General features: G+C 55.4%; 1 protein-coding gene across 3 annotated transcripts in view; it reads left to right on the forward strand.

Annotated features, from left to right (window-relative positions):
• The first annotated feature begins 16,815 nt into the window (after nt 1-16,815).
• The window catches only part of LOC134535894 (INO80 complex subunit D-like), a 77,371-nt gene continuing 76,305 nt past the window's right edge, over nt 16,816-17,881 (forward strand). For all 3 annotated transcript variants that reach the window (XM_063375247.1, XM_063375244.1, XM_063375246.1), the window contains exon 1: nt 16,816-17,032. The gene's annotated coding sequence lies outside the window, so the exon portion shown is untranslated. The remainder of the gene's footprint in view (nt 17,033-17,881) is intronic.

Genomic DNA, 17,881 nt, shown 5'->3' on the forward strand with positions numbered 1-17,881 from the left:
TCGGGTTCGGGGGCGATTCCTCTTTGTCCTCATCTGGGTCGAATATGATGGGTTCGGGGTCAGGGGCCGCTCTGGCGGGGTCGTCGGAGTCGTCCCCCGCGACTTCTGTCACCCGGCACATGGCGTGGCGGGGCCGGCCCCTTCTCCACCGGCGCGGCGTGGTGTGAGTCTCCGTAGGTTCCTCATGCCGCAAGGGGGCGGCTCGCTCTCAGGGGCCTCCCCTAGTGGCGCGGTTTCTGCGGGACATGGTGCCTCGCCGGGGTCGTGGGGTGCGTCTGCGTCCAGTTCCCCGTCGGTGAGGTGCTCGGGCTCGTCTGGAGCGGTGTCCTCGGCTTCCTCTCGCTGTTGCTCCAGTCCGCCAGGAGGGAGTGTATCAAGGGGGATGTCTGGTCCGTCTGCCGTGTCCCAATGTTCGGGTTCGGCCGGGAGTTGTTCCCCGGGGGTCGCCGCCACTCGCAGGTGGTCCCAGTGGATCTTCTGCACGCGGCGGCCGCCCAATTCCACCATGTAGGACGTCGCCCCCAGGCGCCGCGTCACGGTGTAGGACCCCTCCCAGCGGGGAGCGAGTCCGGCACAGTAATTGTGCGGCGCTGCCGACAGGGGGTACGCTCGGGCGTACACCCGATCGCCGGCCCGCAGTTGTGCCGGGGGTCGCGCTGTCTGGGGCGTGATTCCCTGACTGTAGCGGGCTTGTCTTGCGCGTGCTGCGTCGTGCTCCTGGGTTCGTTGCTCGTCGCGCTCCTCCGGTTGATCTCCTGGGTGCGGTACGCTGTGTGTTGCCAGCTCGCCGGGCAGCGGCAGGTTACGCCCCTGGATCATCTCGGCGGGGGTCATCCCAGTGGCCGCGTTCACGCGCCGCCGAATGCAGAACAGTGCGTCGGCGTCGTGGCGGTCCCACTGGGTGTGGTCCTCCCCTAGGCGCAGCCGCAGTTGAGTTTTCAGATCCTGATTCCTGCGCTCGGTCGGATTGGCCCTGGGGTGGTATGAGGGTGTGGTGTGGTGGATGATGTGTGCCTCTTGGCACCACCCTCTCCACCAGGCCCCCAGAAACTGGCTGCCGTTGTCCGTCAAGACGGACTCCGGGTAGCCGAACCGAGTGAGGAACTCGCGCGTCAGGACTTCGATGATGGTGGCCGCCCGTGCGTTGCCGCAGGGGTAGGCTTCTGTCCAGCGGGTGAACATGTCGGTCACGACCACTAGGAAGCGCTTACCCGTGGCGAGCGGGGGTACGGCCCCATCACGTCCAGTGCGAGCGTCTGGAACGGTGTTGACGGCTGGCGAGGCTGCTGTTGCTGCATGCCGTCGCCTCTGCGGGCCTTGCGGCGCTGGCAGATCTCGCACTCCCGGACGTAGACCCGGACATCCCGGTTCACCCCCGGCCAGTGGTAGTACCGGCAGACGGCTCTCTGGGTCTGGTCCGAGCCTGGGTGTCCGGCGAGGTCATGATCGTGGTAGAATCGCAGTGTTGCCTCGCGTGCTTCGGGTGGGACGTAGGTCTTCCACTCGTCCTCTTCCCCCGGCGGTCTGGTCATGACCTGGTCGTCCCGGAGCTGCCAGGCGGGGTGGTCTCCTCCGCGCGCTGTCTCGCGGCGCCGGTCGGCGTCCGGCGAGCGGCGCTGGGCCGTGAGGACGCGCCGCTCTAGATCGGCCTCGGTACTGGGGGGGTCTTCAGTCCCCTCTACGCCGAGCGTGAGGCGGGTGCAGGTAGGGTGTCCGTCGGCAGTCGTGCTGGTGTGGGATGGAGGCAGGATTTCGTCCCACTCCTCCTCGTCCAGCACCTCCCGTCTGCCGTCTGGCTCGCGCGAGAGCAGGTTGGGGAGCTGATTTTCCGCGCCTGGCACGTGCTCTACCGTAGTGTCGAACGACTGTAGGAGCAGCGCCCAGCGGATCAGCTTCCCCTTCCTCCCCTGCATGGTGTGGAGCCAGGTGAGGTAGCGGTTGTTGTGCGGAGGGTGAAATGCCTGCCCTCCAGGTGTGGACGGTCTTTCTTCACGGCCCATACCACCGCCAAGCACTCCTGTTCGTTGCTGTGGTACCGCCTCTCCGCCGCGCCGAACATCGCGCTGGCGTAGTCCACCACCTGCCGTTCTCCGTGGTCGTTCTCCTGGTACAGCACGGCTCCGGTCCCAGGGCGCTTGCGTCTGTGTGGAGGACGAGTGGGCACTCGGGGTCGATGCGGGCCAGTGTGTGGCACCGGGTGAACGCGCTCTTGACGGCCTCGAATGCCATCTGGGCGGGCGAGCCCCAGTGGTAGCAGACTTGGGGCAACAACAGGTCCGTCAGAGGCGCGATGACCTGTGAAAAATTCGGAATATAGTTCCGGAGACATTTCAGCAGCCCGATGAAGCGCTGCAGTTGCTTCCGGGTGCGTGGGACTTCTGCCATCGCGATCTGCTGGAGGTGACCTAGTTGGGGGCGGTTCCCCTCCACGTTGACCACGTGGCCCAGGAAGTCGACCTCTGCGGCTCCGAGATGGCATTTGACTGGGTTGGCCGTCAGGTGGTTTGTGGCCAACCGCTCCATCACCAAGGCCAGATGGCGGCAGTGGTCCTCCCAGGTGTCTGAGTACACTATGACGTCGTCCAGGTATGCTAGGGCGAACTGACCGATGTAGCCCTCCAGCACACGGGTCATCATGCACTGGAAGGTGGACGGGGTGCACTTTAGGCCGAATGGCATGGCTCTGAACTGGAACCTCCGTCCGTCTGGCACCGTGAACGCCGTCTTCTCCCGGTCCTCGCGTCGTATGGGCACTTACCAGTACCCGAACTTCAGGTCCAAGGTGCTGAAGACCTGGGCCCTTCCCAAGCCGGCTACGGCGGCCTCGACGCTAATCTGGGGGGGGGGGGGGCGGGGCGCTGACGGTCACGGCAATTAACGGCCGGAAGTCCACACAGAATCGGCTTGTCCCGTCTTTCTTGTTGGCCAGCACAATGCACGCATTGTACCGGCTGTGGGACGGCTTGATGACTCCGTCGTGCAGCATCTCGTCCACCTGCTCCAGGATGATTCGCTGCTCGCGAAACCCGTAGCCGCGGGGCGGGTCAAACACTGGGTCATCAGTCAGGGTGGGGATGCAGTGTTCGGTGACGGTGGTCCGCCTCAAGGTTCCGTCCACGGCAAACACTTCGGGTCGGGCGGCGAGGACCTTGTTTACCTCAGCCTGGTAGGAGGGGGGGACGTCGTGGCGCACGTCCGCCAGGGTCAGCACCGCGTTCTGTCGGGGGGGCGTCTGTCCTAGTGCGTACACCACGTACCTCTCGGCTCTTCCCAGGTTGAGGCGGGGGGGTCCTAGCACCAAGACCGCATCTTGCTGGACCAACCAGGGGAGTCCTAGCACCACCTCCTCACACAAGTCTTGCACGACTACTGCGGACACACTACTATTTATTTCCTGCGTACTCACCACGATCTCAGCATGCCCCAGCATCCGCCCGGTGTGTGTGGTGGTAGCCAGGCGCAGCTCGCTGCTGCCCGGACGCAACGCGCCTGCGGTCACGAACGCGGGGCGTACGAACACGTCGCTCGCTCCCATGTCGACGAGCGCGGCAGCTGGCCGGCCGTTGACCTCCACGGGGATGCGGAACAGGTTGTCCCGCGGGCGGTCCAGCTGTCCCAAGGTCGGGAGGGCGTGTCCCTCTCTGAGCACCTGGATGTGGGCGGGTGCGGGGGGAGGGCGCCCTATACCTGGGGCCGGCGTGCTGGCGCGTTGCGGTGGGGGTGGTCTCACGTGCGCCTCCTGGCGCGGCGGCGTGGCGGGTCGCTCCGCCCGGAATCCCCGCGGGCACTCACTGTGCCAGTGACGTTCGCCGCGCGGGCACCCCAAGCGACACAGCGGGACGTGTTCCCGTGCCGTGGCGTCCTGCGGTGGTCATTCCGCCCGCCAAGATGGCGGCGCCTCAAAGGCTCGTGGTCCTCTGGGCTGGTATGGGGGCGTGTCCCGTGGTGCAGTGTTCTGCCGGGCTTCCGGTGGGCTGTCATTTCCTCGAGCATTCGTAGCGGGGCCGTGCTTACAGGCCCGCTGAAAGTTGTGCTCTGTCTCGCGTGCTTCCTGCACGTAATCTGCTACGCCACCGGCGTGGTAGCGGCGCAGGAAGGGTTGCAGCTCGTCTCTCACCAAGCTCGTGATGACGGGCAGGGCCCCTGACAGGTCGGTGCCGGGTGAGATGCGGCGGAACAGTCGTATTTTCGTGGCTATGAACGCCTCGACTGCTTCGTCGTCCCTCTGCCGTGTCCCATAGAAGTGGGCGGAACACTCGACACGGGGCGATCCGGTGTCGAATCGGTGGCTGAACTCGTTCGCGAATTCGCTCCACGGCATTGCGAATCTGCCCCACATGCTCCACCAGCTCCGGGCGGTCCCTCGCAGCTGCTCGCTCACCTGCTCTGTCTATTCGGACTGGTGCATCCGGCACCCGATTAGGCGCGCTTCGCACAGCCTCAGGAAATCCCTCGGATCCTCATGCGGGGCTCCAGCGAACTCTGGCAGAATCACTCTGCTGGGTAGCAGGGCTCGTGCCAGGTCCTCCAGGGCGAGCCACGCGCATTTGGCCTCGGTCGTCCCCGGGGCGTGCGTCGCGTGGTCGGTGTGCGAGCTCCAGTCGCTGGCGCGGGTGGTCGGAGGTGTGGGGGTCGCCGGTGTGTGGTGGACCAGCAAGGGGGTGTTGTTCACTGGTGGTGTTCTCGCCTGTGACTGCATCTCCGTGCTGTTATGCCACAGTTCCAGAAGCTCTTCGGTCTTGATCCTGTCCGCCATCGCGTTGCGTGGGGCTTTGATGTTGACAGTCGCTTCGTGCGCTCACATGGCTCTGTTTACAAACATACTCCCAGCAAATGAAGAGGGGTGAGGGGGGTTGGCGCGCGCGCTGATTCGGGCCGCTGGCCGAGAGGCGCCCGGACAGCCGCACAAAAGGGAGAGCCGAGACTGGCCACTGCGAAGGGGGGATGCGGATAGCCGTGTGTAGCGGCGGCCAAGAGCGCCCGGACAGCCACACAAAGCGGAAAGCGCGAGGATGTGAAGATGGATTGGGGGGGGGGGGGGGTGTGCGGGCGAGGATGTTCGCTGAAGGCCCAAAGGGGAGGGGTGGGGGTGAAAGTGAAAGTTGGCGAAGGTCGGCGCGGGCGGTGACGCGCGCTTCCGGGTGGTCCCTTTGTCGCTGCTCCTCTGTGCGCCAAATTCCACCGCGCGCGTCCAAAATGGCCGTCTTCTGTCCCTTTGTCTGATTTAGCTGTGTTTTTCGTGATTTTTGTCTGTAGTTATGCCCAACGCAAGGGCGCCATTTGCCGTCACCCAACCTATGTGAAAGGCCCGGGGGGTTCCTGACGGGCGCTACGGGCGTCGCGGTTCTCTTGTTGTCCGGAGGGGCGCCAGGCTAGCGGGCTGCTAGGCCGTTGATGTTGGGTCGTGGGTACTCTGCCCCCGCATGCCCCGCCAGGTACACAGCTTGAATCTACCCTGAATGGCTCTCCCTTGACTGTGAAGGCCGCTCGGCCGTGTGGAGGACGGGAGACTCCGGAAAATTAGTGTACACGAGTTGGTGAGAATTACCTTTAATCTAGTCCCGCTACAAAACACTCTCACCAACACTTGGCGACGTCTAGCCGTTACACAATTGACACAGAAAAAACAGAACACTACGCGACACTAATGGTTACCGCTGCAGTCTCGCGGGACGCGGGTCGATGCTCGCTGGAGACGGCCAGCGCCGAACATTAACGGGTGCAGGGGGGGCTCTATGAGCGGGCTCCTAAATTCGGCGAAACACTTACGTGAGTGATACGATCTGCAGCGCGGTATCACGATGAAGACGGTTGGGATAGGCCCAGTTCCGTAAAATACGCGCCGAGTCGACGTGGGCAGCTATGAATTAATAAGAGGTTTAAATTTAAATATTTAGTACAGAATAAAATAATCACAGAAGAAAACTTGGATGCTGCCCACGGACACACGTCTGTTCCCGGCGCGGAGTGGTTCGAGACTGCCGGACATGGCCGCCTCGCAAGGAAGAGAAACTTTCTCTTCTTTGTGAGTCGGCGTCAAAAAACTTGTATTAATTTAATTTACTATATTACCAGTTAAAACATGTTGCAGGTGCCCAATTAAAATGTAGCACCTGGTAATTGGGTGCTTAAGTCTTAACAATAGTTTTAATGTATTTAATTATTTAAATTGTGACATCAAGTTGGCGACTATAAATTTACTACCATGTTGTCCCACTGTGAATTGTTTTAGAGGGACTTCTCCTATTCCGACTTGATCATAGTCACGGGCATTTTAATTAAGGCCAGTGGCCGCGGTGACTGTTAATTAGGTTTGTTGTCTATTGGGGTCACGCCCGAGGCGCTCGCCTGACTCAATCCGGCTGGGCAAGGGGCGCGCTCCGAAAACGGGATACGGTACTGGCGGTGCGGAGCACGGGCTTAAAGGCCATGGTCGGTACGACGTCAAAATGAAGTAAGAAAGCTAAACCATTAGTCTAATTATTAATGCAGTTAAAAAATAAATATACACTCAGATACCCCAGTCTCGCAATCCTATGTCCAGTCCAATGATCCTTACTTGCTTTAGGTGTGATGGGACTGATGGACTATTCGCCTAACTGATTCATCATCAAAATTATGTTATGTCGAGTAACTATTAGTGTATTATTCATTAACAGAATTTCCACATTTGAATAAAATCCCAATTTATCATTTTTATTAAAATTTAGGTGCGAATGTAATGGGTACCTGGTTAGTCATATTAATGAGCTCCCACTTTAGTATATATGCCATGTACACTGCACACTGAAACACTATTACTACCAGGGAGTGGCAATATCTGCATTATTACATGGTAGTGTGTGAAACAGTTTTTTTCTCTTGCTAGCCATTGCACCATGTTGGTTATACACCTTAAACATTGGCCGAAGTGTAGTGTTTGCATTGTGGAAAACTTTAAAAAAAACTTTTTGTATGAAAGTGACTATTTTTAACATTATATATTCTAATTCATACTTACTAACCATCATTAGATGTTATCAATCACAATTTTTACAATGTTTTGGGCAGAACAGTATGGCAATGGTGAGGTTAAAAAGTGACTTCAAATACATCATAGCATGCCATCTCGTGACAATACCTAACTCCATGATTACTATAATAGAATTCATTAACAACCATGAGTACGATAGTCTCGCCATTCGATTCCAGGGGGTTAAGTGTAACCCAATGACTAAATCTTGTTTTCGCATTATAAGCCCATCACCATCAGGATCCCAGTAAAGGGGGTACTTGTTACACACCAATTGGTCTAACATAATGACGTCGTACCGTCTGTGACAGTGAAGCCCGGTCTCCACCCCGCCAGTACCTTACCCCGCTGCGAGACTGCACCCCTAGCCTAGCCTATGCAGGCTGACGCTGCCCTCCCCCCCCACCACCCTCATAGGCCAGCCGCGGTCAATGGAAGTCGACAACGGGTCATCAACTAGGACGGACGTTCCGTTCCCCGCGTTTCCCATTCGTTCAAAAACCGTCAAGTAATTACGTGCGTGTGTTCATTGTGTTCAGCCACCATATAGCCTAGGAGCTTAGTAGTGCACGCTAACCCACCACAACAACAGCTATATGCTTTAAGACTAGCCTGGCGCCCTCCCGGAGAACAAACACCTCAACAGAAACACCAGCAACTACTAGGCTCACCCCGGGTATCGAGTTCAAGACCCCGGGTGATGGCATTTGGCGCCCATGCGTGTGACAAAAATTAATAATTCCAGTGTTTTTCTGCGATCCGCCTACACCAAGAAAACCAGTGCTTTCACTTCTGGACATTCCAAAAGAGCGAGACCGACCTCCCCCTTCCACCAGCCAGAGCTAACGCTCTTCTCTTTGAGCGACCGTCCGGGCAGCTGCCCACACCCCTCCCCCCGTTTCAACCCCGAGCACTCCTTTATGGCCCACCTTGCTTCTCCCACCAGCCGAAGTTATCGCTCTACTTTTTGTGCGGTCGTCCGGGCAGCGGCTTACCGCATCACCCCTCCCTCCTGTACGCGCGCACGAGTCCTCATCCCGACTACACCAAACATCACCGGACATTATGTGTGAATTTATTTTATATTGGTAAAAATTGTTACGCGATCTAATCCTTCTAAATTATATTAGTTACGCCAAATCAACTGACACCTACCAGTGACATCAACAACACAATTGCTCACCGGTAAAATGTTACCACACATTTAAACCACAGTCTGTGCAAACTGTACCTACCTAAGGGCATGGACCTATTAACGGGGACACTACCGTGGCATAACAGATGCCGATGCGCACCCGACACCTTAAAATTCCCTATCAAGCGGGAAACAGTAAAGTCCACATGGGAAATGCAATCGTATCCTGTGTGGCCAGGGAAGGATGAAGCGGGGCTACCACCAACTGCACCGCCTGCCCTAGTGACCACAGCACCAATCACGCACACCACCATGGGAAACCCATCAGATAAAATAGAAACAACAGAGTGTGCGAACTGCGCACAGCGCGAGCAGAAGCCAAGGCAGGCATGGGAACACACATCGCTGACCGACCTGAGCGCCACATGGGGGGCACCGCGAATGGTTGACGAACACGGGTAGAGAAACACTACCGGAGTTCAGTGGACTGCCACAGGAGAACCCGGGTGAGTTTCTACGGCAATGCGAGATGCGCCTAACGAGGGCGGGAATACCACCTGATGAATGGGCAGAACGTGCGAGTGAGCAGCTGCGGGGCGTGGCACGTCACTGGTGGAGCCTCTGGGGCCAGTTCGGAAGTTGTGGCCGAAGTTCACCACCAAGTTCATGCAGCGTTTTGACACAGGAGAGGCGTTGGTACAGTGTACCTCCCAATTCTACGGCAGACAGCAGCAAGACGAGGAACCATTGGAGCAGTTTGTCGCCCACAAACTGCAGCTGTTTCGGCGGATCATACCGAATACAGAACCAACGGCAGCGCTGCTGACTGTCACCACCCTGCTGCAAGATGAGCTTCAGCCCTTCCTCCGCTGCTACCGACACACCTCGGTAGAAGACTATGTGCAACAGGCAGTGGCCACTGAAAGAAACCTCCAGATAGTGTGGCACCGAAACCCATCAATGACAGAACGGGGGTACCACAGCCTAGCATTAAATGGCGCACCAGTGACCAACCACCAAGCCAGGCCGAGTGAGCCTCAACCATCACCCAGGCGGCAGCGGGCCATCAAGGATGCACAGGCGTCACGCCAGAGCACCACGCAGCCAGGCCACCGGGAAAACCAGTCGCAACACAACCATGAGCGGCCACCTGAGTGCCAACGGGGTTGTGCCACTGGAGCATATCACTGGCACAGTGAATGCCCACTTACCCCACCACCACGCCAGCAGCAGACAGTGCCGCAGTCGGAAAATGGACCACCGGGGGTGCGGGACTGAGGGGCCCACCCCCCGCGAGAATGGCGCCATCTGCCACAACCTTCTCGGCACCACCTGCCACAATTCCCTTCTCGGCACCACCTGCCGCAACTCCCTTCTCGGCACCACCTGCCGCAACTCCCTTCTCGGCACCACCTGCCGCAACTCCTTTCTCGGCACCACCGGCCGCAAATCATTTCTCGGCACCACCTGCCGCAACTCCCTTCTCGGCACCACCTGCCACAACTCCCTTCCCGGCACCACCTGCCGCAACTCCCTTCTCGGCACCACCTGCCGCAACTCCCTTCTCGGCACCATCTGCCACAACTCCCTTCTCGGCACCACCTGCCGCAACTCCCTTCTCGGCACCACCTGCCGCAACTCCCTTCTCGGCACCACCTGCAGCAACTCCCTTCTCGGCACCACCTGCCGCAACTTCCTTTAAGGCACCACCTGTCATGACCTCAGCCAGGGCACCACCTGCTGCAACCTCACTCTTGGCACCACCAGCCACACTACCAGCAGTGCTTCTTGCACCATCCTTACCAACGGCATCACCGGCCACAGGACCAATGCCCTCAAAGCCCCCTGCACCACCACCTATCAGGATAATGCCAGGTACCACACAAACGCTGGGCCAACTGTTCCGGCCACACGACCACCTGCTGCGCATCCCGGTGGAGGTGAATGGCCAGCCGACGGCGGCACTGGTCGACACAGGTGCGAGCCATGTGTTTGTCGCCCCAAGCCTGGTACCCCCGGGAGCACTCCAACCCCACCGCGCCGAGCTGCGCCTAGCGACCACTACACGGCCAGGGATGACAGTGGGCCAAGCCGAACTCCAGGTAAGCCTTCGGGAAATGTCAACCACAGTTCTTGCCCTTGTTGTGGAGGACCTGCATGAGGACCTCGTATTAGGACAGCCCTGGCTAGCAGAGCATGATGCTGTGGTGGAGCTGAAGGCTGCACGAGTCCACGTGGGAACCCGGGAGCGATACACAGTGTATGCCTCGGGGTTCGCACCTAAACCACCTCGCGAACCGCTTACACTGGCGCAACTGCATTACGATGTACCCCCGCAGCATCAGGCAGCTGTGGAAAAGGTGCTGCAAGAGAGGCAGGATGTGTTTGCACTCGCCAACCCCCTGCAACGCACCACAGTGGCAGAGCATCGTATCCCAACCATGCATGATCAACCTATTCATGAACCACCCAGGGGATATGGCTTCCGAGAGCAGAGCGCCATCAGAGAGCAGGTATCAGAAATGTTACGGGATGGCATCATCGAGCCCTCCAATAGCCATTATAATTCATGTGTGGTGTTGGCCCCGAAAAAGGACGGCTCGCTGCGTTTTTGTGTGGACTTCCGGCCCCTGAACGCCATCACCATCAGCTCACCTCCGCCCCATATCAGTGTCGAGGCCGCCATCGCAGGCTTAGGACGAGCCAAAGTGTTCAGCACGACCTCAAGGCTGGCTATTGGCAGGTGCCCATACGGCCTGGAGACCGAGGTAAAACTGCTTTTACAACACCAGATGGGCGGCGCTTCCAATTCAGGGCCATGCCATTCGGCTTAAAGTGCACGCCAGCCACCTTCCAGGAGATGATGACACGGGTGCTAGAGGGGTATGTGGGACAGATTGCCATAGCCTTCCTCGATGATGTCATCGTTTTTTCCGAGACAAGGGAGGATCACACCCGCCACCTTACCCTCGTCCTAGAGCGGCTCGCGACACATCACCTAACAGCAGCCCCAGCCAAGTGTCATATCGGGGCGCTCGAAGTCGAGTTCTTAGGGCACTTGGTGGATGCGGCAGGCAACAGCCCACAACCAGTCCACCTGCAGAAAATCGCGGAGGCTGAGGTGCCGAGGACCCGAAAACAGCTACAACATTTCGTGGGACTCGTTCACTGGTTAAGGAGCTATATACCGAACTTTTCAAATATCATTGTTCCACTCACAGACCTTTTGTCACCAGAGTTGCGCTACAGGTGGGATGCAATCACACAAAATGCCTTTGACCACATCAAGGCCGCATTCACGAGCTGCCACACATTGGCACGGGTGGACCCAGAGCGCCGCCTGTACCTGCAAACCGATGCCAGTGCACTAGGGGTGGGAGCTGTGCTGTTCCTCTGGACCAGAATGGAGACCGACAAGTCATCGACTATGCGAGTGCAAAATTCGGCTCGGCAGAGTGTCGTTACCACAGTAACGAGCAGGAGTGCCTGGCTGTCGTGTGGGCCGTGAAGAAGTACCGCTTGCACCTGGAAGGAAAACCATTCACGCTCCGCACTGACAACAGGTGCCTGACCTGGCTGCACACCATGCAGGGGAGGAAGAGCAAGCTGATCCGGTGGGCATTGTTCCTGCAATCTTTTGACTTTGAAGTCGAACACATCCCTGGAACAGACAACCAGCTGCCCGACCTTTTGTCTCGCGAGCCAGATGATAACAGCGAGCTATCTGACCATGAATACTGGGAGGATATGCTGCCACCCAGCCACCAAAACAGGCAAGCCCAACCAGATGCAACATGCACGTGTAGTACAGCCGATGCCCAGGAAGACAATGTACCACCGAGTACAGCAGCCGACGTCCACCACTGAGTTTTGGAAGCCCAAGGGACGTCACCAGAGGCCGATCGACGGCGCCAACAGGTGACGATGGGGGATCATGACACCTGGTGTGTACGAGACGGGACAGTGTGGTGCCATACACCTGGACACCAAGTGGACTGGAAGACGTATGTACCACCTGAAGCCCGTGAAGCTGTACTACGGTTCTACCATGACCACGACCTAGCCGGCCATCCTGTCACCGACCAGACGAAGCGGGCTGTTTGCCAATATTACCACTGGCCCGGAGTCACCAGAGATGTATGCGAGTACATACGCGAATGTCAAGTCTGTCAATCACGGAAGGCACGACGGCGAGATGGGGAGGAGCAGCAGCGGCCACGGGAACCCACCACAGCATTCCAGACAATAGTGCTGGATGTGATGGGCCCATATCCACGAACACCGAGGGGGAACAGGTTCTTGCTTGTAGTAACTGACCTGTTCACCCGGTGGACGGAGGCCTATCCCTGTCGAAAAGTGCGAGCCGCCACCATCACCAAGATCCTGGCACAAGAGTTCTTGCCGCGCTGGGGCTACCCGCAGTCAGCCCTCTCCGACAATGACAGCCAGTTCTTGGGCCGACAGTGGAGGACTTGGTGCGACGACCACCAAATACAGCACCACACCACACCCGCATACCACCAGTGGGCAAACCCTACCGAACGCCGCAACCAGGAACTGAAGTCGCAGATGTGCATACGCCTCAGCTCAGACCATGAGCAGTGGGACAGGCACATTTCAGATGCCCTGTTCTGCATGCGCCGTCGGGTGAATGCGGCAACTGGTTTAACACCAGCCGAGATGGTTCAGGGACACAATCTACCCCTGCCCGGTGAATGGGCCACGCATGGAGTACCACACCCGACAGAAGGACCGGAAGAGCGAGACCGCCGCCACACAGCCACACACGAAGAAGCACGCCAACGGCAAAAAGTCTACGCGATGGAAATAACACCAACGACGAACCACATGCCACCCACAGTACAAGCAGGAGACCAAGTGTTTGTGCGTGTCCATCCCCTGTCGGCCACACCACGTAATTACTGCGCAGGATTGGCCCCCCGCTGGGGAGGCCCCTACATGGTACAGAGACACCTGGGCCAGACCACATACCTCGTGCGCCTAGTTGGACGGCGGGTGAAGAAGATTCATCGTGATGACCTGCGCCTTTCCACACTCCCGGGACACAGGCTCCCAGAATCGCCTGTAACACTGACTCCACCAGAACACCCAGCACCCAGGAGAGAACTGGACGATCCGACCACCCCTGAGGGTAAGGGGGATGAGGACCAGAACGGTGGGCAAGCCTCATGCCGACGGTTCAGACGCAAACGATTACCACGAGTAATTTATTATCACTGATGTCTCGACGGATGAAATGACATTCGATACAGACGAGGCACCAAGTACACCACCGGTCGTGACCGAACCGTACGAGACTGACCCCGATGCACCTGTGTCACTGACCCGGGGAGGCTGGGGCCACCTGGCATCCCTGGAGGATGCCCACTTCACTGTCCATGTGATCGAGCCGAATGACGAGGCTAACGAATAGCCCCGCCGGCCAACCCAACACCCGTGTCACCTGGATGATAATGACCTCGATGAGCCAATGACCCCACAGTGACAAATTCAGCGACAAATGCGAACAAGGCTGTTCACAGGTGCAGACACCGCACCTGATAGGAGCAGCGACCACGTGCTGACACCACCTGCAATGGAACCAGAGGAGGACCAAACCAACCAGAACTTGAGTGGTTTGGCATCACCCGGGATTCCAGAAAGTGAAGAGACCACGTCGGCCACCCAAACTGACCTCCGCCAACATGACAACCTGACCGGACGGCCCCAACGGGTTAGACGGCCACCGGGATACCTTGCAGACTACCACCTGGGAACAATCCGGGGTGTCCGGTCTGCTAATGCAGCCCCTGGGTGCACACAGCGGGATGACATGTGAGCAGAGCGCAGGCCCTACCAGCTGCTGCCACTCCAAGCGCCTCCAGCTTGGACCTGCTGCCAATGCTAGGGGTGCAACCATGCTGCGGGGTACCGATCGCTGGGAAAGACCAGGCTTCTCCAGGGGGGGGGGGGCCTTTTGACGTCGTACCGCCTGTGACAGTGAAGCCCGGTCTCCACCCCGCCAGTACCTTACCCCGCTGCGAGACCGCACCCCTAGCCTAGCCTATGCAGGCTGACGCTGCCCTCCCCCCTCTTAGGCCAGCCGCGGTCAACGGCAGTCGTCAACGGGTCATCAACTAGGACGGACGTGCCGTTCCCCGCGTTTCCCATTCGTTCAAAAACCGTCAAGTAATTACGTGCGTTTGTTCATTGTGTTCAGCCACCATATAGCCTAGGAGCTTAGTAGTGCACACTGGGGCCGACGACCCACCACAACAACGGCTATATGCTTTAAGACTAGCCTGGCACCCTCCCGGAGAACAAACACCTCAACAGAAACACCAGCAACTACTAGGCTTACCCCGGGTATCGAGTTCAAGACCCCGGGTGATGGCAATAAATTATTCTGCAATGCTGTTGATATACGAAATTAGATTACATCATTCTAATGTTCAATGCTTTCAGACAGTGATCTACATTGTTGAACAGGTGCGTTTTATATAAAGCCAAATTCACATAGAAATTATCATGCTTCTCGTCATGTTATAATGTGCAAATTTAGTGTCCCGTCATCATTGTGTGTAAATTGTGTATTCGATTCAATTATATGTATTTTTAACCCTAATACGATTATTAGTATTTATTATTACTTAACCTGCAATTGGGCTTTCACCCGGTGGCAAGAACTCCCACTCACTCCCCTCTCCCCCCCCCTCCATCAGCTTTCTCCTCAGCTCCCTCCCATCCCTGACCTCCACCATTTCCTCCCCCAGCCCATTCCACTCCCTCCCCGTCCTCACCAGGAAGGTGTTCCGCCCTCTCTCTGTCCGCCTCCACACCCTCTGGAGCTTACATCTGTGGTCTCTTCGTCCTCTGTACTCCCCTCTATGTACTTTGCTTCCCAATTGCCCCCATCCCCCTTCCCCCTTCAGCACCTTGAACATCCTGACCAACCTTTCCACTCTTCTTCTCCTCTGTAACGTTTCCCACCCCAACTCCTTAATCATTTCCGTTGGGCTATGCAGTTTCCCATCCTGCCCCTCCCTCCTTCTCCACATTCCCATCACCCACCTAGCCGCTCTGCGCTGCACCCCTTCCAGCTCCTTCACCTCAGTCACCAGGTAGGGGTCCCAGACCGCCGCCGCATACTCCAACATTGGCCTGACCAATGTGGAGTATGCCTTCTCCTTTGTCCTCCTCCCAGCTCCCTGCAGGGTCCTACCAAGCAACCCCAGCGCCTGCCTTCCCCTCCTGACCACCCCCTCTATGTGCTCCGCCCATCCTAGGTCATTTTTCAGTGTCACCCCCAGGTACTTATATCCTGCTGCCTCTCTTATCTCCTGCCCCTTCCAGTAATATACATTTCGTGTGACTTTCCTCCTCTTTGTAAATCTGACAACTTTTGTCTTACCAACATTCAAGGACATTCCATTTTTCTCCGTCCATTGCTCCAACCTTATCAAGTCCTCTGTTAAACATCCCCCTTCCCCCACAACCTCATACACTACACAGTCATCTGCAAATAGCCTCCATCTGGCTTTCATGCCCTCCCCCAGATCGTTTATCATAATTGTGAACAACAGAGGCCCCAGCACACTCCCCTGTGGCACCCCCGACGTCACTTCCCCCTCCTCGGAGCTTTCCTCACCCACTCTCACTCTTTGTCTTCTATTCCTCAGGAAATCACCCACCCAGTTTACCACCCTTCCATCCCTCACCAGCAACTCAACCTTTTCCATTAACCTCCTATGGGGGACCTTATCAAACGCCTTTTCAAAATCTATAAAGATTGCATCTATCTGCTTCCCCCCGTCCACCGCTTCCACCAGGTCTTCCAACAGCCCAGCCATCTGGGTCTCGCATGAGAACCCCATCCTGAATCCATGCTGCCTGTTATCCACCCACCCCAGATCTTCCATTTCCCCCTTTACGTACCTTCCTACCAACCTCTCCATCACTTTTCCTACACAGGACGTCAAACTGACCGGCCTGTAACTTCCTGGCTCCGCCTTATCATTTCCCCCCTTGTAGATGGGAACTACCACTGCCTCCTTCCATTCCATTGGTAGTTTCCCCTCCTCCAGAGACTGCTTGAAAACCTCCAACAGGTACTTCCCAATCTCCCTATCACCCAACTTCAAATGACTATTCCCTATACCATCTGGCCCAGCTGCCTTTCTCCCTTTCAACCTCCTGATCACCTTAATTACATCTGTCATTCGCAGCTCAAAGGCCTTCCTGCCCATTAAACTGTCGTCCTCTTTACCCTCCCATGCCTCCCCCTTTGTAAATACTGCCAGATATTGCTCCTGCAGTAAGTCTGCCTTTTCCCTGTCCTCTGTATATTCCTGCCCCCCTCCTCCTCTGAGAACCCCTATTCCCTCCTCACCCTTCACTCTTCTTATGTATCTGTAGAGCTCCGTAAAAAGTATTTGTGATTTAATGGATTATTGACTGAATTTAAAGACTTAAGAATAGTTTTATAAAATTTAGATTTTTTGTATTTCACATTTAATTATTTTTGTGGAGTTACATAAACGGTTTAAAAAATATATTTTGGGTATAATGCGAAATATTTTCATACTTTGATATAATTATTTCTGGCTAGATATATAAAAAGTCTTTGTTTACAGCGTAAACTTTCTAATTTATTTGTGTTGTATATCCGTGCGCAGCGGCCATTTTGCAATGTCTGACATTTGTCCGAAAGACGAAGCTTGTTTTTGAAATTAATAAATTTAAGTTGTGTAAATTTTGTGTATTTATAAAATTTTGTTTTGTTTTTCCGTGCTGATTTTTACTTTTTTGTCGTAGGCTGAAGCTAGGCCAAATAATGTGCGAAATATAACATTAAAGTTAGTGTATGAGGTTATGTGAGGCTGCTTGTAAGTACAAGAAAATATCAATACATTTATTACCTGTTTTTGGATAATACAAGATGTGTGGAAAATTTAGAATCTATTTTCATTTTTTAGCTGTATATATCAAGCAATATTTTTTAAATTGCATTTACAGTGACCTTAATGATAGTACTTTATCATCACGCTGATTAATTTTTTTCGTGTGTTTTATGCGGTCTTTCAATTTAGTGATCAGTCTAACTTAGCCTTATTTGTCACGTTAAACTTTGAAATTTAATATTTTTCATGGTATGAATGATATCCACAATTACAAAGCTATTATTATCTGGCCACTACTTTTTCGTTCAGTTTTGCGTTAATCGTACAATTGTACATACCTGGAATAGTCTGGATCACTCGCTATTTTATCTTATTTGCTTAAGCTTTGTGTGTTTCAGGGCAAAAATCATATAAATAAGTGACTGCTTTGTGAGACAATTGAGCCAGGGAGGTAAATTTGAAAGTAGCGGCTTATTGGAAGTAAGTGGGACAATAAACCGAAATAAATTTCATCCACATCTGGAATAAATACTATGTTTGTTGCCAAAGGGGCTTTTAAATATTATTAGTGGCTAGGCATTTGCAGTTCAAGGTGATAGTGGGTAATTGTTTCATATCACGTATCCCACTTATTCCCTTGATCCTGATGGTATGATCCTGTGGTACATGATGCTTGCTGTTTTAATTTAGTTTGTCAACAGATTCCGAACAGAACATAAATATCTCAATACAAACAAATTATGTGGTCTTGAGGAATTTTATTTATGTATTCTACTTGCAGCCATAATTCATTTTTGTATTACAAGTTTTTCTTAAGTCCATAATCTGTCGATA

Source organism: Bacillus rossius, chromosome 10 (genome assembly GCF_032445375.1).
Source record: "Bacillus rossius redtenbacheri isolate Brsri chromosome 10, Brsri_v3, whole genome shotgun sequence".
Taxonomy (NCBI): domain Eukaryota; kingdom Metazoa; phylum Arthropoda; class Insecta; order Phasmatodea; family Bacillidae; genus Bacillus; species Bacillus rossius.